This window comes from Suricata suricatta, chromosome 8 (genome assembly GCF_006229205.1).
Source record: "Suricata suricatta isolate VVHF042 chromosome 8, meerkat_22Aug2017_6uvM2_HiC, whole genome shotgun sequence".
Lineage (NCBI taxonomy): Eukaryota > Metazoa > Chordata > Mammalia > Carnivora > Herpestidae > Suricata > Suricata suricatta.
Genome location: NC_043707.1, coordinates 97,868,198 through 97,890,173, shown reverse-complemented (window position 1 = coordinate 97,890,173; position 21,976 = coordinate 97,868,198). Strand labels below are relative to the sequence as shown.

The window sequence follows — 21,976 nt, the reverse complement described above, 5'->3', positions numbered from 1 at the left end:
TGTTCTTTTCTTGGAAGCCATTTTTCACTTTGCTAATCTTTTTGCCAACTGCAGAGACAGAAAAAAGTTTTACTTTCCAATCTACAAGTCCTTGCTCTTTTATATTTTCTCCAAATTCTGCTTGCAAATGCTACAGTTATCTCAATAGCTCATGTCCCTTGCCATACTTTAGTATATTCAGTTGAAGACATTATTTGGTGATTTTATCCTTCTGACTTAATATCTCCTTAGCTAGATCCAACAAGTTTATGAGGCACATTTCCTTTTTCTCCCAAGTTTCTAGAGTTCTGCCAGCATATATCAAGGATGGTCTTTTCTTGCTTTGCCTTCCATAATCATTTCCTTTCTGTTCCTCTACCCTCTCTTCTCTTTCCAGCCTCTACCCACCACCTAGGTCCAAAGCCAATACCACACAGTTGAGGTTTTTCTTATGGTAGCATCACACATCTAGTTACCAATTTGTTTCAGTTTGCTATTGCTGCATAACAAATCATCCAAGATTCAGTGGCTTAAAATGACAGTGCTCAAGGGTATCTCACAATTTTGTTTTGGCTAAGTCATTCTTTGATGGTTTTTGGAGAGCTCACTATTTCCTTTATTTCTGATTTCCCCTTTTTTGATTGTCACAATTGTGTGGGAGTTATTTGCATGTCATGGTCAGAGGCCAGGGATGTTGGTAAATATGCTACAGTAAGTAAACATGGCCCAAAATATCTACAGTGTTGAGGTTTGAAAACTCTGTGGTAAGTATTTTTGTATGCATTACCTTCTTTAACCTTCACAATAGCCCTATTCAGTAGATAAGATCCTTGTTATTTACAAAAGAAAAAAAGTGAAGCCCAGATGAGTTAAATAAATTGAACAAGATCACTTAATTATCAGCGGGCAGAGTGAGAGCTTCAATACATAGTATTTGTCTGAGCTCTTAGCCACTATACGATAGGACGTGCCTTCCACTTGGATTGTTGATCTTCATAAAAGATCAGATTTTCTAAATATTAAAACCATACAAGGCAATAGCCTAAACTCTCCACCAATTATTTCTTCTTTGGGTTTTCACATTCTGTCTTAGCTGCTTTTCCTAGAAATAGAGCCTGAGGCAAGGATTAGTGTGAATGCTTTATTTAGGAGGTGTAATACTATGGCTGTAAAAGTGAGCAAAAAAAGAAGTGAGGCAGAGAATGGGAAATAATGCAAGATGATGCATTCCAGCAAGGTACCTCTAAGAGGCAGCTATATGAGATGTCTCTAGGCTATTCAGATGAAGGGACGCTCCTTGGTTCAGTCCATTGGAGGGAAGGAGGGAGGGGAAATATATTTGCCAGATCCTTCACATCTCCGGAGTTCCACTACTCTGAGTTTGCCTTTCAGGAATTGAGCTCCTCCACACTCCTAGGCTGCATTACTCAGCCCTTGCAGCAGCTGCTCAGGAGGCCAGGTTTCACACCTGCAGAGTGAGTCCAGAAGTGCCGGGAGACACAAATGCTTTGTTGGTTGACCAAGTAGTTTAACTCCATGGGTCAGCACAGAGTGAGACAGCTGCAGCAGTTGGACTGCAGCAGGGTCAAGAGGCAGGGAAGCCAAGAGAATCTGAGGTAGGACACAAGATGTGTCTGATATACTCTTCAACATGCTCTTCCATCCCTGCAAGCAAATCCACTGGTTTGGATGATACCTCAGTTGGAATCCATTAAGTTTTAAGAAGTAAACAACCCAAATGGGACTAACTAAAACACTAAGAAAAAAAGGGAATGCACTGGCTCACATACCTAAAAGTCCAAAAGGTTGGCAAGTTTCAGATTTTTACTCAGTTGTGTGACTTTGGCTTCATGGCCCTCAAGTTCTCCTGGCTGAGTCTTCCTCTATGAGCCAACTGGAAATTGTTTTTAATGTTTACTTATTTTTGAGAGAGAAAGAGAGTACAAGCAGGGGAGGGTCAGAGAGAGAGAGGGAGACATAGAATCCAAAGCAGGATCCAGGCTCTGAGCTTTGAGCACAGAGCCTCATGTGGGGCTCAAACTCATAAACAAGATCATGACATGAGCCAAGTAGACAGCTTAACTGACTGAGCTACCCAGGTGCCCCATGAGTCAATTTTATATTCAGGCTGACAGTGAAGTGACTTCAGTAACTCTAAGTCTCTCACCCACATATGACCACATCCAGATATCCGGATGAAGAAATAAACTTTCTTCATTCAATTCTCTCTCATAAATTTTCCTAAAGGGCCCTTCAGTAAACACACTCTTGAAGTTCTCATTGCCCATTGGGGGCAATGTGTTCATTCCTCAACAATCCCCATTAAAGGGACCTTATACACACGGATTGGCTGAAGCCTGGGTTCCTGGACCAATCACCATCAAGAAGGAGGGATCACTACCACTTAATACAACCAGAGCCTACCTCCAGCACTGGGATAACCTTCAAACTATATCACTACAAAATGGAGGTGGAATGAAGAAGCAAACTTGATGATAAAGAGAAAACCATGATGTCTACAAGAAGAAGCCTTCCAAAGTTCCTAAGGACACAAAGGCCAAGCTGCCATCTGCATTTCTTATTCAATTATCATGAGGTCCTGACTCATTTCAAATGTACACTTCTCCATGGCTCTTGTTATTACCCTCAGGGGCCCATCTCTCCACCATCCCTGCCTTTAATGGCCCATCTTATTCTCAAGCTAATCTCAAAAGCTTTCCCTGAGGTTCCACATTTGGGAAATATAGGCTATAGAAAATCGAAGGATTTAGAATTAGCAGGGGTCCTAGAAACCTAGATCAGGTTTTGTTACACTGTATGCCATGGGGGTCCCAGAGGCTCTCTAAGGTGCTCTCAGATGCCACCTTAGAGGTGAAGGGAAGAGCTGAACAGATGGGGCTCCACTCTGCACTCACTTATGCAGAGCAATGATGTGATTTAGTGTGAGTTGAATAATCAAATCAGATTTGAACTGATTTATTTTGCATAGTTACATATTTGATTTTAAGACAAACTTTCCTATGTAGAAAGGATTTCTCGGGGATGGGGAGGAAGGTTACACATAAAATCCATTTATTACAGAAGTGAGAAAATTGAGGCTCAGAGAGGGGTTTGAGGCATGTGTGGAAGGTCATGGTGCTGATCTGACCCTCCTCCTCAGGACCACTATGCCAAATTTGAAAAGATCCATTCTGTGCCTCCTGAGTCCTCTCTTTTCCAGAACTGATGCCCTGAGCTCTTGCAAATCTCACTCACAGAAAGATATTCCAAGTCATCCCACCAATCCATAGCTCAGCTCCTTGTTACAATCACACATAAGAGTGGGGTGCCAAAAATTGAACACAATGATTCAGATGTGTCTGAGCAGCAGAGAGACGAGCAGGACTACCCTGTTTCCCTGTCAGAAAGCTCACTCCTAACAATACTGCCAGGGGTCACATTAGCCTCTTGGCAGGCACAGAACACCATTGCCTCATACTGTCCATTAAAACTCTTTAATACTGTTTTTCATAAGCTGCTGCAAAGGCTTTTCTTCCCACTCTGTTCTCAGCCACTTTTCTTTAGACCCAATTTCGGGACTTAACATTTATTTTATTTATTCTAAGAATCAACAATTCTAAGTAGCCAACCCTGTACATTTCTGGGCATATTCCATGAAAGAATGAGAATCCTAGGGCAGGAGTAGCAAACTCACCTACCTACAGGGACCAGACAGAGAGGGAGAGAGAATATGTTAATAAAGGAAGGTGGCCAGGTACAATTCAAACCTGTTAAGTGGGAACTCTGGTGAGCTGGAAAACTCAGCCCCATCTAAAGGGACAGAGTCTACTCAGCTTCAGGTCACCATTAACACACAAAAATCAAGCCCAGTGTTGCTCTGTCTTCTAATTTCTTAAGAGAAGCCAGAAATGTGGATATTTACTGGAAATATCCAGTCTTAAATGTTGGCCACTAATTTGCAAAGTTCTAATATACTCTGTAGGGCCAAAGAAAATACATCTGCAGGCTGGGTTCAGCCCATACACTGCAAGCTTGCAACATTTGCCCTGTAGGGATGAGGGAATGGGACAGCACTGGTGATTGACACAAAAATATAAAATGCTTTGTATTATCTTGGATTTAATAGCATAACATTTATTTTTAATATTCCCTTGTTCATCATAGGCTTGAGCATTTTAAAGCTAGAAAGAATCTTGGAGATTATATGGTTTAATCCTCTTGTTTTACAAAAGAAGAATCTGTTATCCAGAGAGAAGTGACTCAGACTTTAATATATTTCAGCAAAATGAATAAAAATTAGATTCTCAGAAATGCAAGGAACTGTATTCATCACTCAGTCCAGGGTTTCTCAATCTCAGCACTACTGCCATTTCGATTAAATAATTGTTTGTTGCGGGCACAGTCTGGTGCATTAGAAGATGTTTAGCAGTATCCCTCACCTCTACCCACTAGACACGAATCACACACACACACACACACACACACACACACACACACACACAGTCATGTGGGTCAAAATAGAGGCAAAATGTATCTAGATATTACCAAAAGCCCCTGTGGGACAAAATCACTACTGCTGTTCACCAACCTCTTTGTCTTACAAATGAAGAAAATAAGACTCAGAAATCTGAAGAGTTTCATCAAGGTTACGAGGAGTTATTGACACAGCTCATACCAACACTCAAGTGTCTACATACCCATAGAGCAATCTCCCCATCAAAGCCTGCAAATCTGAACCACAATTTCATCAGCAAAAGAGCTGTCTAAAACTGCATATTTTAAATTTAGGGGGCAAGATGAAATAATGGTGAGGAGCACCATTCTAAGACTAAGAGATCTGGACTTCATTCTTAGTTCTTCTACTTAACTAACTTTCTGACATTGAGCAAATTAATTTCTCTGAGCCTTTGTCTCCTCATATGAAAAATAGGTGATTCTAAGAGATAAAAGTTTATTGTTTAATGGATGGTAAAATAAATATAATGCTTGGCACATAACAGGTATCAGACACTAGAAGTAGTAGTAATCATCATCATCATCATCATCATCATCAACTGGGCCTGAGATCATCAAATATAGCACCAAACCAAATATGTCCTGCCTACCTTTATATAGCCTGTGAGATAAGAATAATTTTTACATTTTTAAATGGTTTTAAAACATTTCTAATACTTTTTGTGATACATAAAAATAGTGTAAAAATCAAAGGTCAGATAAAATTTTATTAGAACACAGCCATGTTTATTCACTTACATATAGCCTATGGCTGTTTTCACACAGCAAAGGTGAGTAGTGCAACCTAGAGCGCATGGCTGGCAACGCCTAAGATAGTTACTGGCCCTGGGGCAGCTGGGTAACTCAGCTGGATAAGCATCCGACTTAGCTCCGGCCATGAACTGGCGGTTCACGAGTCCAAGTCCCGCATGGGGCTCTGTTCTGACAGCTCAAAGCCTGTATCCTGCTTCACATTCTGTGTCTCCCTCTCTCTGTTCCTCCCCTACTTGCTCTCTGTCTCTCTCTTCTTCTCAAAAATAAATAAAGATTTCTTTTAAATTTTAATAAAAGAAAGATAGTTACTGGCCCTTTACTGGAAAAGATTGGCTATCTCTTAACTAGACCTTTGATTTGCAGGAAGAAAAGAGGGGGCCACAATTTGCACAGCGCCCTCTGGTGTACAGGAGGAAATATAGCAAAATAATCCATCCTTGGTTTTTGATGGTTCATTGCTATGCTAGCACCTCCATGGCATTTAACTCTGCTCCCTGGAGACATTTCTCAGCATCTGTGTGCACCTAGTAGTTTCAGAAATAGTCATCCAGGAGACATGAGAAACCTTCACTTTTTATATATGTCCTCTCTTGGATAAATCTCATTGTAGACTTGATACTTACAGGCATTTTTCAAAATCTGGAATATTTATCAGAAAGAAAGGAAATGGTTGCTCAGTGTTAAGCCAACCACATATTTTAAGTGTTGCATGATTTGGACAGGACAATAAAGAAGGATATCCAGTAAAAAGGAAAAACAGATAAGAACTATCTGCCAAGACTAAAATTTAAGAGATGTTGTCATGTCACCTTAAAATATATATACATTATGTGTATGCGTGTGTGTGTGTATAAAAACACATACCTTGAGCATATTTGTTTTTACTGAATCTGACTATAGGCCAAGGGTTTAAAAGTCAGGATACCTGTTTACAGCCCTAACCTTACCACTAACTAGATTTGTGGTCTCCAGGATTTTTTTTTAACTCAATACAATGCATATATATTGACTGTCTAATGTGTACCAGAAGCTAGGCCGGGCATTGGAAGTGCAAAGATAAATCAGACACGGTCTTTGCCCACAAAGGTTTTGCTGAGGGCCTGTTTAAGTAGTCACTGAACTTCTTTGAGAGTCAGTTTTCTCATCTGAAAGTATAGGGCACTAAACTATTTCATCCACTCAAGAAATATTTTGAGTTCCTCTGTCTTGCCATATACTCTAATGGATAAGAAGGGATAAAAATAGTACTGTTTCACTATAATCATTCAATTTTAAAGTATACCTAGTCACTACTCTGTGAAGTTCACAGGTAATTATAATACAATATAATAAATGCAAAATAGATAAGTAAAGCACATAAAATGAAGGACACCAAGTTTTTCTAATGAGGAGGTACAGACTTCACAGGACAAGTAACATTAGTAAGTCATAAAGATGAACTCGTTAATGACATGGTATGCTGAGTACCTGCATCACTGAGAAGGAATGAAGCCAGACCAAAACAAATTTAGGAGCTGAGGAAGAAGATTACGGTCAACAGAGTCAGCTTCTCCTCCATTAGAGCTGGGAATTAAAAACCAAGTCCAAGGAAGATGGGGAAGAGTCACTCTAGTCTAGTCTAAAATCAAAGGAGAATCTGAATACAAAGAAGTGAGGTGAGGTACGTCATTCAGGTTTCAGGGCATTGAGTGTTCTTGGTGCCACATGTAAACTAAAAAGGTTCAGTCTAAAAATAATGGGGGCACCTGGGCATCTAACTCTAGATCTCGGCTCAGGTTATGATCTCACCGTTCATGAGTTCGAGCTCTGTGTTGAGTTCTATGCTGACAATGTGGAGCCTGCCTGGAATTCTCTCTTTTGTCTGTCTGTCTGTCTCTCTCTTTCTCTCCCCCTCCCCCAGTCTCCCTCTCTCTCAAAATAAATAAACACTTTCAGTAAAATGAAATGAAATACAATTAAATTAAATGAAAATAAAAATGATGATAGAAGTCAGGCACAAGATTCCCTTCATCAAAAGGTGATGAGTACTGGGATAGCGTCAGGCTAATAGACTACTGCTCATTTTTAGGATTTCACTCTCAACCAGTAGGACAGAAATAAGCACCCAGGCTCTGAATCAAGAGGCAGCAGGGCCCACTGGGTGGCTCAGTGGGTTTAGCATCCAACTGTTGATTTCAGCTCAGGTAATGATTTCATGGTTCATGAGTTCATGTTAGCACGGAGTCTGCTTGGGATTCTTTCTCTTTCTTTCTCTCTCTCTCAAAATAAATAAATTTCAAATATTAAAGAGAGAGAGAGAGAAGGAGCACAACACTATGCTCATGGATGTCTGGAATAAGGGATGCACATGTAAAGGGAGAGATTATTCCCAAACCTCATGTTCATGTGTCAAGGGAGCTTTATGTGGCTTGTTAGTCCTGGAGATCATAATCTTGCTAGTGTAGGTAGCAAGGAAGCTCAGGCATTGAAGGGACAGGCACGACTGGCTGCAAAGAGAGAGAAAGATGAGAGGTCTTTATAAATGGAAGCACAACTTGTACAAAGGCACACAGATGTACTTCTAACTCATCAACAATCCAAATCCTCCCCTTCTTGCTGTCCAACTTGCCATCTACAAATGTATCTATAATGCCAGCAAGAGAGGCCCCATCATGACTCACCATTTGATAAGTCCTAAGTAATTTGGCAAGTGATGTCAGAAGCACATTGTCTAATGCTTTTCTGATTAAACTTAACTAAATTCCAAACATTCAATCCCAGTGTACAAGGTATGGGATACAGCCAGACCTGCCTTCCTCAGAACCCTCCATATTCAGACCCTTGAGAACTCTCTAGAAACTTTGGATGCCTCTGCCTGACTTATTAACCACACCTTCCCTATTTCCCATTACAATATCATTCCACTTACTCTTCCATTTCCCAAGGTCCCCTGTAATGGCCTGTCCCACTACAGCCAGTTCAGAGCACACCTGGCCACAGCTAGTTATTGACCCCCTGCCCCCACCCCACCACTTCTCATGAGACCCAGGATTCACTAAGTTCCCCGGTGTGGTGTGCTGTGCCAAAGACTTCCTCTCTACTCGCCCCCACACCCAGCCTCCAATCTACTCCTAGGCCACAGTGCACTTGGGAAAAATTCAATCCATATGTTTCCTTTTCTTCCTACAGAACGCATCCAGCCATTGTTTAAAGAGGGAGGCAACAGCCAAGAAGAGCCACATGAGGCCTCTCTTAGCCTTCCAATCCTTCATTAGGGAGCAAGGAAAGAAGGACTTTGCCAAGAGCAAACCTGAAACATTCCTCTGGGTTTGGTTCAAAGTCTACAGGTCACACTTCCAAACAAACATGTCCCTAGGACAGAAGATGCAAGGCACTGTTCAAGGGATCTCTTGGGCATGAAGAGAAGGGAATAGCCACCAGCACCACTCACCTGGCTCTGAGATGTGTGTGAAGGGAATCCGTCTGCAGGAGACTGTTTAACATTGTTATCTCCCAAAGCTGATACAGACCCTCCCTGAGAGTATCAATTCTCCCTAATTCAAAGCACACACTTCTACAGATGAAATTCTACCATTCAAAGAAACCTTAGGCTCAGGGTCTTGTCCAAGGTCAAACAACTGCTCAGTGTTTCATGAAGAAACCAGGGCTTCTGATTCCAAGTTCAGAGCTTTAGACTCGGTGCTTCATGCCCGACTTCACACAGATGCTAAGTCCCAATGTAGACAAGATTCATGGGACCAATCAGTTAAGCATCTGACTCTTGACCAGCTCAAGTCATGATCTCCCAGTTTGTAAGACTGAGCCCCATGTGTCCCGCTACACGCTAACAGCACAGAGCCCGCTTGGGATTCTCTCTCTACCTTTCCCTCTGTTTGCATGCATGCTTGCTCGCTCTCTCTCTCTCTCTCTCTCTCTCTCTCTCTCAACAAATAAATAAACTTTTTTTTTTAAGTCTTCTTTCTGCACCTGTCTACTTTTTTGTTTGTACTTCGGGGGTGAGACGGTTCTTTAAACCCACAAGCTAGAAACTCAAGGTGACCTAACAAATGTCTATGTGGGCTTTCCTTAAATAATTTTGAAGACAGGAAGCTCACTGCTCTATTAGTCCATTCCATCTTTGGGCAAGCTCTAGTTGCTGGAAAGCTCTTTTTCACAGTAAGCAGAGGTTTGCTTCTCTATCATTTTCCTCATAAACTCATTTGCTTACTATGATCTCATAGAACTGCTTTTGGTAGAAGCCAAATAGGGATCCTCTGGTGCTCCTATGGAAGAAGCACTGCCTTGCTGGTGTAACGGTACTTTTACAACAGTCACCTGGGGTTTCTGCCTGTACCCATGATCCCATCGGGGAGGGTCTTCTTTCTTTAATTGAGATGTAGTTGACATGAGGCATTATATAAGCTTCAGGTATACAACATAACGATTCAATATATGTATATATTGTGAAATGATCACCACCATAAGTCAAGGTAATATCTATCACCATACATAATTACAAATGTTTTTTCTTATGGTAAGAGACTTTTAAGATCTCAGCATGTTTTAAATCTGTAATACAGCATTATTAACTATAGTCACTATAGTTGAACATTACAGCCCCTGGACTTACTTATTTTATACCAAGAATTTTCAACCTCTTGACCCCCTTTACCTTATGCCCACCCTGCACCTGTCACTGCTGATAACCACCAATCTGTTCTCTGTATTTATCGTCTCAACGGTTTTGTGTATTTGTTTGGGGAAGGGGGGTATTTAGATTCTCCATATAAGTATAGTATTTGTCGCCCTCTGTCTGACTTATTTCACTTAGCCCTCAAGGTCACTCCTTACTGTTGCAAATAGGATTTTCTTTTTTATGGCTGAACAGTATTCCGTGTGTGTGTGTGTGTGTGTGTGTATGTGTGTGTACACACATACCTTCCACATTTTCTTTATCCATTCATCTGTCAGTGGATTGTTTGCATGCCTTGGCTATTATGAATAATGCTGAAGTAAACAAAGACTTGCAGTATCTTTTTGAGTTAGCTTTTACATTTCCTTCAGATAAATACCCAGAAGTGGGATTATTGGATCATAAGGTCTTTTTTTAATTGTATTTTTAAATTTTTTATTAAAGAGGGAAAGAAAGCATGAGTGGGGGAGAGGGGCAAAGAGGGGGAGAGAGAGAGAGAGAGAGAGAGAGAGAGAGAGAGAGAGAATTCTAAGCAGGTTCCAGACTCAGAGCAGAGCTTGATGCAGAGCTTGATCCCAGGACCCTGGAATCATGACCTGAGCTGAAATCAAGAGTCAGATGCTCAACTAACTAAGCCACCCAGGTGACCCCACTGTGATTTTTAAATAAACACTGTAACAGTTGAAAAACCAAAACTCTATTAACTAATATCCCATCAGAATCTAAGAAAACACTAACAAGCATTATAGTAAAAATGTAATTTATGATATTGATATAATAATTCATCAAATAAAATTCTAGGGGCACCTGGGTGGTTCAGTTGGTTAAGCATCAGACTCTTGATTTTGGCTCAGGTCATGATCTCATGGTTCATGAGATGGAGCCCCATGTCAGGCTCTTTGCTGACAGCACAAATTCTGCCTGGGAGTCTCTCTCTCTGCCTCTTTCCTACTCACACACACCCTCTCTCTCTCTCTCTCAAAATAAATAAACTCAAAATAAATAAATAAATAGATTTTAAATTTAAAAATTTAAATTAATTTAACTTAAATTTAAACTTAAAAGGATTTTTAAATTAATAAAATCTTAAGATTCAAAGAATTCTCTCTGCCTCTTTCCTACTCATACTCTCTCTGTCTCAAAATAAACTCTAAATTAATTAATTAATTAATTAATTAAAATTTTTTAATAAATAAAAATTTAAGAATCAAGGTCCTTGGGTGTGTTTTTTAAATTGATATATTCAGTACATTATTATTAGGCACCTTCTTATTTACCAAGTACTCTTCTAGAGTGCTAGGGATCTTATGAAAAACAAAATTAACATGCTCCTCCCTTTGTAGAGGTTCTTTCTGGTGATCCCCTTCAGCCTTAAACTTCCAGGCTCTAAAACAAAATCTCAGACTAGAAAAGAGGCCACTCCTGAGAGACTCTGATGACAAGGAAAAGAGATTGGAGCAGCCGAGAGCACGACAGTGAAGTTCCGGGAAGTTGGAGGTTTAGAACATGGGTAAGAGATGCAAGGCAGGGGGAAAGGTAGAGAGGCTGGATTCCAAGGAGTCCTGTGGAGAGTAGCAGGTTGTGGAGCATAATGTCATAGAAAAACCATGGCGTTCAGAGTCAAGCAATGAAGGTCCAAATCCCAAATTCCACACTACTCATTTGAGAAGGTATTTAGCCTTCAGTCATTAACCAATCTAAAGTCGTATCTCTTCATTTATATAATGCAGATAAAACACATATTTCCAAGGATAAAATGAAATCACAACAATTTTTTTAGGTTTATTTATTTTAAGAGAGAGAGTGCATGAGCAGGGGATGGGCAGAGAGAGAGAGAATCCCAAGCAAGCCTGCACTCTCAGTTTGGAGCCCGATGCAGGGCTTGATCCCATGAACCGCGAGATCATGACCTGAGCTGAAACCAAGAGTCAGAGGCTTAACCTACTGAGCCACCCAGGTGGCATGAAACCACAACATATTTAAAGTGTCTGACACATGCTGACCAACAAAGTTTCCATCTCCCACACAAGAGGTGAAGTCTAGAAGGCAGACCATTGCTCTGACCTTCACTAGTCTATTTGAACGCCTGATGGCCCTTTTCCTCTTGACAAGGGAGTTCTGGAAATCAGAACCCTGAAATAATCAAATCCCATGGGCTTAGCTCCAGTTTGACTATTATGAAAAGATAGATACCTTTCCCTCAACCAGTAAGCATGGTTTCATTCTTCCTACATACACCTTGCCCTGGGCCAAAGTGAAACAAACCCAGATTCCAAGATGTTCATAGGGTAGGATGAGGGGACACCAGCATCCTAGTGTGCTAGGCTATTTTCACAGCTGCAGTCAATTAGATGAAACTGTAATTGTTTTATACTTTTGCTCAACACTTAATCCTGGAGAAAGAAGAGGGGATTGTTGGTTTTCATTTTTCATCTTCCAGTATTTCTGTTTTGTTTTTATTTCTCATCATAATATTTAGATAGTGTTTGTGTAAGGGAAAGCAATCATAATGAAATGGATAATCAAACAGAGTGCTCTAAGGCACATTTACAAAACCCTTCATCTCAGAAATGCTTCATTTACCCAGACAGTGGGCAGCCGAAGGCATGGGAAAGTCTGTTTCTACGGACAGGAAAGTGATTCATGCCAATCAGCTAGAGAGTTCCTCTTTCAAAATGCTCCATATTTAAGATGTAGCACAATAAATCACATCAGCAAACAAACAGGAGGTTCTATATGCATTCCAGGTCCTGACGCCATGCTAAGGACTAGAGGTGCCAAATGAATAAGAGATGAACTTTGGGGCCAGAATGAGGGTAAGGAGAGTGAGACACTAGCCTCAGGAGCAGACTTTAAGGGGATGCCCAAGAACTCAGTTATCAAGATAAAAATAACATTGCAAAGAATATTTAAAAAAAATAAAAATTAATGCAAAAAAAAAGCCATCGTGAATGAAATATCAAATATGCATTTAGACTGTGAAAAATTTGAGGAAAGGCACTATTAGAGTAAGAAACAAGAATGTTTACCTTACAAATCATAATAGCTAGCTTAGTGCTGAATCTGGAAAAAAAAAAGATGGAGAAATACAAAGAAAAAACTACATTACATGAAAGCGAACACCATATGACACAAAAACAATTATAAAAGGAACTCTAAGCGTTTTACATCTCCCCTTTAAGAACTGAAGTTGGTATTAACTTCTAAAATAAAATCCCTTGATTTGAAATTTGGGAATAAGATTGAGAGTCAAAAGCTATTCATTTCCTTTGACCCGAAAATCATACTTCAGGGAATTTATCTAAGTACAACTGAAATATGGAAAATGCATCATTCGTAACCAAGGAGAAAAAAATAAAAGAACCCTCAACAGAATATTGTCCAGTCATTAAAAATAATAGTCACGAAGCTCCAGCAATGTTAAAAAATGATAGAACAATGTAATAAAGTGAAGAAAGTAGGAAGCGTAAATACCTGTATACCACAGGAACAGCTACATAAAAACAGCACAGAAAACCAAAACTGAAGGTAAACACACCAACATCATAATAGTGATCTTATTTGGGGGAAAGAAATCTGAGTTTATTTCTCTTCCTTTACTCCTTTCTTCTTTCCTTCATTTTTTTTCCTTTTATTTCTTTCTCCATTCTTATTTTCAGGAATTTTATATTATATTTTGCATTGTATACTGTCTATTATATCACATCATTCAGGGCCTAGGCAGGAAACAGGCAGATTACTCAGAGATAACGAGGAAGTATTTAATTACAAGACTACTCTCAGAGGTGTGAGCAGGATTGAAGGAAGCCCAGGGGATCTTAACATATACCGTTAAGCAACAGCTCGAGCTATTACTATTTCTAGATGGGAAGAAGAAAGAGGAGGGAACAGTTTCTAGAACTAGGAAAGAAATGGGTTATAGGAGAAAGCTGTTCCAGGTGCACTTGGGTGGCTAGTTTGGTTAAGTGTTTGACTTGTGATTTCAGCTCAGGTCATGATCCCAGGGTTGTGAGATTGAGCCCCACACTGAGCTTCCCTCTGAGCATGCAGCTTGCTTGGGATTCTCTCTCCCTCGCCCTCTCTCTCTCTCGCACTCTGAGTCTCCCTCCCTCTGCCCCTCCCCCGCACACACACACACACACACACACACACACACACACACACACACTCTCTCTCTCTCTCTCTCTCTCTATCTCTCTCTCTCTCTCTCAAAATAATAAGTAAACTTTTAAAAAGGAAGAAAGAAAGCTGTTCCAAAGGAAGAATAGCCACTACAAAACCACAGCATGGGATCAGAATGAATATTCCAGTCTTCCTGTCCTTCCTTCTTCCAGTCTCCTGCTGCTGTCTGCCATTGGCTGAGCTCAGCAAATGCTAGAGGATAAGGGAAAGTTGATAATGAGGTGTGCTTAGGTCAGCCTCTTAGGGTACAGAGGAGGTAAGGACAAGGGTAAAAATTGGAACTGGAGGGACAAAGAATATGCTCCACAAAAATCACTGTATTGCTTTATTTCTAAAATGTACTGGGGCACCTGGGTGGCTCAGTCAGCTGAGCGTCCAGCTTTGGCTCAGGTCATGATCTTGCAGTTCGTGGTTTCCAGCCCCGCATCGGTCTCTGTGCTGACAGCTAGCTCAGAGCCTAGAGCCTGTCTTCAGATTCTGTGTGTGTGTGTGTGTGTGTGTGTGTGTGTGTCTGTGTGTGTGTCTGTGTATCTGACCCTCCCCTGCTCATGCTGTCTCTCTCTCTCAATTTTTATACATTTTTAATGTATAAATTGAGAAACTGAATTTGAAACTTTTCTCATCCATCAGATACAGATAAAAATAATTCCTACCTCATAAGTTTACCAAATAATCCTGAAAATCAGCAATGCTGTCAAGTTGCTTTGTTAATATTATAATCATTATTTTATATACGTTCGTGGTGATGATGGTGGCAGAGCTGGTGGTGACAGTGTGGCCATGACGGTGGTGATAAGGAGAGTAGTGACGGTGATGATGTGTACATGATGGTGGTAGTTGCGGTGAAGGAGGTGGTGGTGGTAATGGTCATCCTGATGAAGCTGCTGCACACATGACAGTGGTGATGACGGTAGTTGTGTCACTGACACATTACCCTCTTACAGGAACTATGAGTTTCATGTTAGTGTATGTTACCTTTAAAGAACAGACAGCTCCATTCACACGTAAGTAATGGCACTAAACATATCTTCTATGAGATCAGGTATGATCAAATGGTAAAACAGGGATCCCTCAGGGCCCATCTCCATGATATTTCTTTAATTCATAGAAAAAACTAACTCAATCTAGAGTGCATTCACTAAGAAACTACCATTTGGCATCTTCAGAAAGAAAGTTTCTACTTCATCGTCTCTACAGCCGAGAGCAAGGACAAGAAGCAGATGTACAATACCGTGAACAGAGCATCGTAGGCTGTGAGCAGTGCCTGGTAGAATGCCCAGCGCCTTCAGTAATCCTGAAATTATTTACTTGAGGAGTGAATGAAAGCTCTATGGATTATCATGAAGTCCAAACCAGATTGATTGTATGAAGAGGATGATATTGAGCACTTAACCATTCCACTTCACATGTTTTAATTCAGTAAATCTCAACAGTCTTATAAAATAGATACTAATATTATTCTCATTTTAACACACATGACAACGGAGGCACAGATGACTTAAAGAGTTCTATGTTTCTCAGCTAGCAGGTGAATAACTTAGAATTCAATCCTGGAAATCGCTGTGCTAGAGCATGGACTCCTTCCCCTAATGTCCTCAAAGAAGGCTCCAGGGTGGAGGAGGTACAATTAGAATTGAGCCAAGAGGAAGGGGTAGTGACAGGAAAACTCTACAGAGGGCCATTCAGGGCATACAAAATAGCGTTTGGCAATGACCCATTGAGAAACCACAGAAGTCATCTGAATGATATTCTCAGAGAGAATTTTCAGGAAGACGATCTGGAACTCAAGTCACAGGTGGATTGCATGGACTCATGGTTGGAACAATGAAATAAACAGAAAATGAGACAGAATAAGTTATCTTTTAGGACCATGAAGGATATCTTGCTGATCTTCAGACAGATCTCTGTCCTGCACTGCTTGCAAAAGGGAGCAACAGTTGTGGGGATGGGGAAGGACACACCTTTGTAAATGTGATAATCTTTAGCTGGAATGAGCTCAGTGATGACCCTGACCCGTACCCTGGAGGCAGTGTTTAATATGGGCAAAGACGGACTACAACAGGGACAAGGAATGTCCAAGATGGGAGCAACATCTCAAACCCAGGAAGGAACTGGGTAGGAAATCAGAGACGGGCTAGGTTTCACCGGAGACCGTGGCCAGGTTCCAGCACAGGGCAACCTGGGGAAACTTGTCTGCCATTTCCTGTTTCCCAGCTGTATTTTATTGGTTCAGCCCACCTGCTCCAACGCTGCTCTCTGCCCCAGCACCTAAAGGCACAGCAGCACCTCTGATTATTTCTGCTCCATTAAGACTGGCTGGAAAAGGTAAAAATTCAGTCTACCTCAGGACAAGAAGATGAATGACTTACACGGCAAGTATTTAAAAATCTCCTCAAAATAAAAACTATACTGTCAGGGTGGTCAAGAATACAAAAGAAAAAATATATATACAGGCAAAGAAATGCATGAGAAGAAACCCCCATGCATGTGTTTTCATTTGGCTTGGTTTCTTTCAAATAAAAATGTTGTTGGGAAAATATTCCGAGTGAGAATTTCTTCTTTGGCACCAAGCTGGCTGTGTCTGGGCTTCCTTCTCAGAACAGCAGGGCACTTCCAGCTGATCCAAGCGCAGGACGCTGAGTGTGGTCACCAGGAATAAGCCTCCCCACCAGCCTGGGTGAGGTGCGTGGTTTGAATCTGTCTCCACTTTCCCTGGCCATTTCCACCATCTTCCCTGACACACGCCTTAGGGACCCTGTTTTAGCTCTGCCACATGACTTGGCTCCTTGTTTGCCTCACTTTCCTCATTATGAATCGGGGCTAAAATGGCTTGCTGAACAGCCCTCACCAAAGTGAAGAGCCCAGCCCCCATTTGGGGTGGGGGTGGGGGCCAGGTAAGTGCAGGGAAAGACCACTTACAGGTGCATGGAAGAGGTGGAACATTTTCAGATGAGTGCATCTCATAAATGGGGCAGTTGGCGCCTTCCAAACATGCGCTGGGGTCGGGGGGGAATCAAAGGAAATTTATAACCAATGGGGATTTTATTTATTGTTTTCAATATTTATTTATTTTTGAGAGCGAGAGAGGGACAGAGGGCCAGGGAGCATGAGCAGGGGAGGGGCAAAGAGAGAGAGGGAGACACAGAATCCATAGCAGGCTCCAGGTTCTGAGCTGTCAGCACAGAGCCTGACACAGGGCTTGAACGCATGAACCACAAGATCATGACCTGAGCCGAAGTCAGTAGCTCAACTGACTGAGCCACCAAGGTGGGAATTTTTAAAAACATGTTTTGGTTACCTTTACTAGGGAGAAAGACACTAAACAAAACTAAGGGGCCCATTCAATAGTACTGGTGTGATGGTCATATTTTAAGACTTTTGTTTTTATCCACTTATTCATTTATTTGGCTTTTAATCAATATTTAGTAAACCTCCTCTGTGCTCTCAGGCACTAATTCAGTACTGGATTATAACTGTGAAAACAATCAAACAGATGTGTGTATACATACGTGCATACATATATGCATGCAAGTTCTGAAGGATGCCATAAAGGAAAAGAAATACCATCCCCTGAAGAGGATCCCAGGGGCTCGTTAAGACCACTCTGCAAATGCCACGTTTGAGCTAAAACCTCAAAGGCGAGCAGGAGCTAGCTGGGGCAGTAAGACTGTTCTATGCAGAGGAAAGAGCATGAGGTAGAAAAGCACTTGGCAGGACACCTGGCTGGCTCAGCCGGTGAAGCATCTGACTCTTGATTTTGGCTGAGGTCACAATCTCCTGGTTTGTTTGAGTCCCCTGTAGGGCTCTGCAGTGATACTGCAGAACCTGCTTAGAATTCTTTCTCTCTCTCTCTCTCTCTCTCTCTCTCTCTCTCTCTCTCTCTCAATCTCATTCTGTGTGTGTCTGTGTGTGTGTGTCTCTCTCTTCCCTTCTCCATCACTCTCTTTCTCTCTCTCTCTCAAAATAAATAAATAAACTTCAAAAAAAGTAAAAAGAAAAGTACCTGGCAAAGAAAAGGCTAAGCTCTTTGATGACAGAGGGTAAGGGTACAAGAAAGGGCTGGGATCGGGGAAGGAGCCGGGTCACATGGGGTCCTGTAAGTGGCATTCGGATCTTTGGGTTTATTTTAACAGCAGTGTGAATTTATTTGATGGCTACTGGACCACAGGGCAATGACATGAGCCACAAGAGTGGGAGCATCTGACTAGAGAGGAAGAGGGCTGTCCCCAGAGCCTGAAAAGAACTACAGTGACCATGGTGCAGGCCAGAGGAATTAGGAAGCAAGGAGTGGGGGGCAGGGGGCAAATGCAGAGGATGTGGTGGCTCATTGATGGGGAATGGAAAGGTAGCCAAGGTGGCAGGGAAGGCGCCAGGAGTCCCAGGCTGAACAAGCAGATGGCTGGGGGCGCTATCTGTGTGATGGGGGAGTGACGGGGTCGCAGCAGCTTTGGGGAGCCTGCAGCCCAACACACAGAGGATTCTTAATGCAATACAATTGCTCTCTGCTGAGCTGGAGGCATACACAAAGTTTAAGGCAGCAGAAAAGGAGCAGGCCAGAAGGAGAGGAAAAGGAATCACAGAAGAGTGGTCATTGGAGCAAACTCCTGAAGATGAGGGGTGTTTGATAGATTGAAAGGGCAGAAAGTCTTCTAGGAAGAGGAATGGGATTTTAATACCTCTAAGTAATAATGTCAATCCTACCGAACACTGCAAGGACTAAACAGGAAAATTTACATGGACGTACCTATAACTGTTTCTTGGAGTTTACCAATGGTCTTTATACTCCTGCTACCAACCCATCCACTAGCTAGCATTGTACGTGTTCATCTTATTCTTCAACAGTCAAAAGGAGAATAAAACTTGAATTGGCTTCCCTGCCTCTTCCTAATACACCCGAATACGTGTATGAAATGGTCAACATGTGTGGACTCACCTGCCCTATTGGTTACTGAAGGGTGCAAGACAGGAATTAAGTTGTAAGGCTAGCTGTTTTTATGCATTGCCTTTTTAATTATGTTCTTTTAAGATTTAAAATAAAATTCTTCTTGAAAATTCCTACTCTCTCCATTTGTCTGTCTACCTCCCTCAGGCAATAGCACAGGACCTAGCTCAAAGAGGTGCTCAACACAAGCTAATGAAACAATATGAATCAGTAGAGCATTTATGGGGTACTTCCCACTTTCCAAAACTATATTAGGTCTGGGGGCACAGAGATAGTTAAAGCAAAGGCCCTGTCCTCAAGAAAATCAAAGACATAAATCAAAAGGAACAAAAACACATGCATACATACTTACTACAGTATGATAAATGTGTCCAAATAAATATATATATATTCTCCTGCCCCCAAAATTCAGAAGTTAACAGAATATAGCCAAACCAAAATATTTTTCAATCCATAAGCATTTGCAGGCTTGAAATCTCCTAAGCAGAAACTTAAGGGTACAAAAGCAGACCAAGGTACAGTCAGTGGAATTCCTTGAAGTTACCCATAAATATTCACCAAGCCTTTCCCTAGTCCTACACCTAGTCATAAATCCCCCTGCTTCTTTTTAAGAACTTTTACATTTGATCAATGAGGCTGGGTGATGTTTAAACCAGGCCATTTGGAATATTCGATTTTTGTACATAGTTTTAAGATTTTAATTTCCAGTCTGCAAGCTGGCTCGGATTTTCCCCGTCCTGAAATAAATCAGGATTTCCAAGACATGAAAGCAGGCTCCAGGCACAGAAGGGCTTTCTGAAAGTTCAGCCTGGTTGCACTGCTCTGTCAAGTCATACTTACAAACAACTTACCTCTCACCTCATCTCAGTCCTGGGGGGATAGCCTGGAAACCTGGCAGCTAATGTGGTGAGCGAAAAATACCCAGCACTCAAGATCAATCTGTCAAAAGAGGCAAGAGCCATTCATCAAAGGAGAGAGGGACACACTCAAAGATGTTGTGAAACATTTACCAACCAATCCAAAACTAATTGGCCCCTCTCCTTAATCTCCTTCTCCCCTCCACGTCAAGCCAGAGGCCACAAAGCCATAGAAGGATAGAAGCTTGTAGCTGTAGAACGGATGATGTATACAGGATATTGCTAATATATCACAGAATCAGAGCATGGTAAAGCTAAAACAGTCTCTGGAGTTCATTTAGCCTGGTTTGGACAGGTAGCACTAGGGAGCGAAAAGTGCCCTGAACTTGGGTCAGACTGGAATAGGGTTCTAGTCCTTCACTCTTATTATTTTCAAGCTATGTGATCTTAGGGAAGTCTCTTCAACCTGTCTGAAAACTGCTTCATTTGTCCAAAGGGAAAAATGTCTTACTCATAGGGATACCATTAGAGTATGATAATAAAGTAAATGCACTTGGAAATGCCATTGAACATTTAATTGGATGAAAAAAATATTATTAGTGCAAAGAACCCAATAAATGCTACCTGAATCCAATGACTAGTAGAGGAGAATTAACTGAACCTTCACCTAACTGACCTGATAGGCTTCCATTCATTTTGCGAAAGATGGAGTCCTGCCCCAGCACTCAGAATGCCCAGTGCCATACAGCATGCTAGAAACATCTCCCACTGGTTCAGCGATATGACGGCCACAAGTCACTTATATTCAGTTCCCTACTCTTTATTCTGGTTGTATTTCTGAAAATAATCACTAAATTTAATTAAATATTGTGTAAACTACTAAAATAGGAATTTTTATAAAGAAATTTGTTGTTTATATGAAAATACAGGTGACTGCTAGGTAAACATTTTCAAGACACCACGGTAAAAGACATTATAGTCAAATTAATAGTGAGCAAGATGATTGTAAAAGACTAGAAAAAATATCACAAAACTCTAGGAGGCCTCCTACATTAAAATTTCTTCCAAATGTCTTTTATATCTTGAATCACTTTAAAGAAACTTTGAAGTGCAGCAGTTGCAGAGCTTATAAATATAACTACTGAAGAGAGTCACCTGGGCACAGCTGACACCCATCAGTGGCTATGTGGACAATGTAAAAGCCTTAGCTCTACTTTGCTAGATGGTTATATGAATTTTACATTAATAGGATTCTCATCCTAACTAAATCTAATAATTAACCAACCATGAGTTTTAATGGACTGTAGGTCATTATTTATTGCCACTTACATACATGACTACCTGCTGATCTATAAGAGCACTGAATATACATCATGTTTAATCAGAGCTCCTTGCCATCGACAAACCCACAATCTGGTAACACCTTAGTAAAATGTGAAATACTTAAGTTCAATTACTGACATACAATTTAACTTAAAATTAGCCTTCAAGTGCAATAGTATCAAGAGAAGAAGCTAGATTTTTAAGAAGAGTTGGAGGGGGGCCTGGGTGTCTCAGTCAGTTAAGCATCCAGTTCTTGACCTCAGCTCAGGTCTTGATCTCACCTCAGGGTCGTGAGTTCAAGCACTCTGTTGGGCTCCTCATTGGATATGAAGCCTACTTAAAAAAAAAAATAGCTGGAACACTATTGTTTCTATTGGCCACTGTCATAAACTATCTGATTTTGTTAGCTCATCAATTCAGGGATAATGGTTCCTTATTATCAATTCACATCCAGAGCTTAGAATAGAGTGGGTTCTCAATTTGAGCATGGCATGAAAGGTCTGAGAAAAGCATACACCATACTTTTAAAGTGGGAGTAAATAAAGGGTGCAACCCAGAAGTCAGGAAGAGATTGGGCAAGACCCCGAGAGGAAACACATCCTGGATCCATTTTTTTGATAAATATTTCCTGAGCATCTTCTTAGATAGACATCACAAGCTCTCTACCTGTGTGCCAAATCTGATCTGCAGCCTTGTTTAGCCCAAGCAGCAGGGGTTTTTAAATTTGAACTGGTTGCCAACATTTGTAGATCA

General features: G+C 41.1%; 1 long non-coding RNA gene across 1 annotated transcript in view; it reads right to left on the bottom strand.

Moving 5' to 3' along the window:
- Positions 1-7,627: 7,627 nt before the first annotated feature.
- LOC115299477 overlaps positions 7,628-21,976 on the bottom strand; it is a 51,483-nt gene continuing 37,134 nt past the window's right edge. The window contains exons 3-4 of the long non-coding RNA XR_003912195.1: positions 19,895-19,982; positions 7,628-7,733 (exon numbers count right to left, since the gene is read on the bottom strand). This is a non-coding gene — a long non-coding RNA (uncharacterized LOC115299477). The remainder of the gene's footprint in view (positions 7,734-19,894; positions 19,983-21,976) is intronic.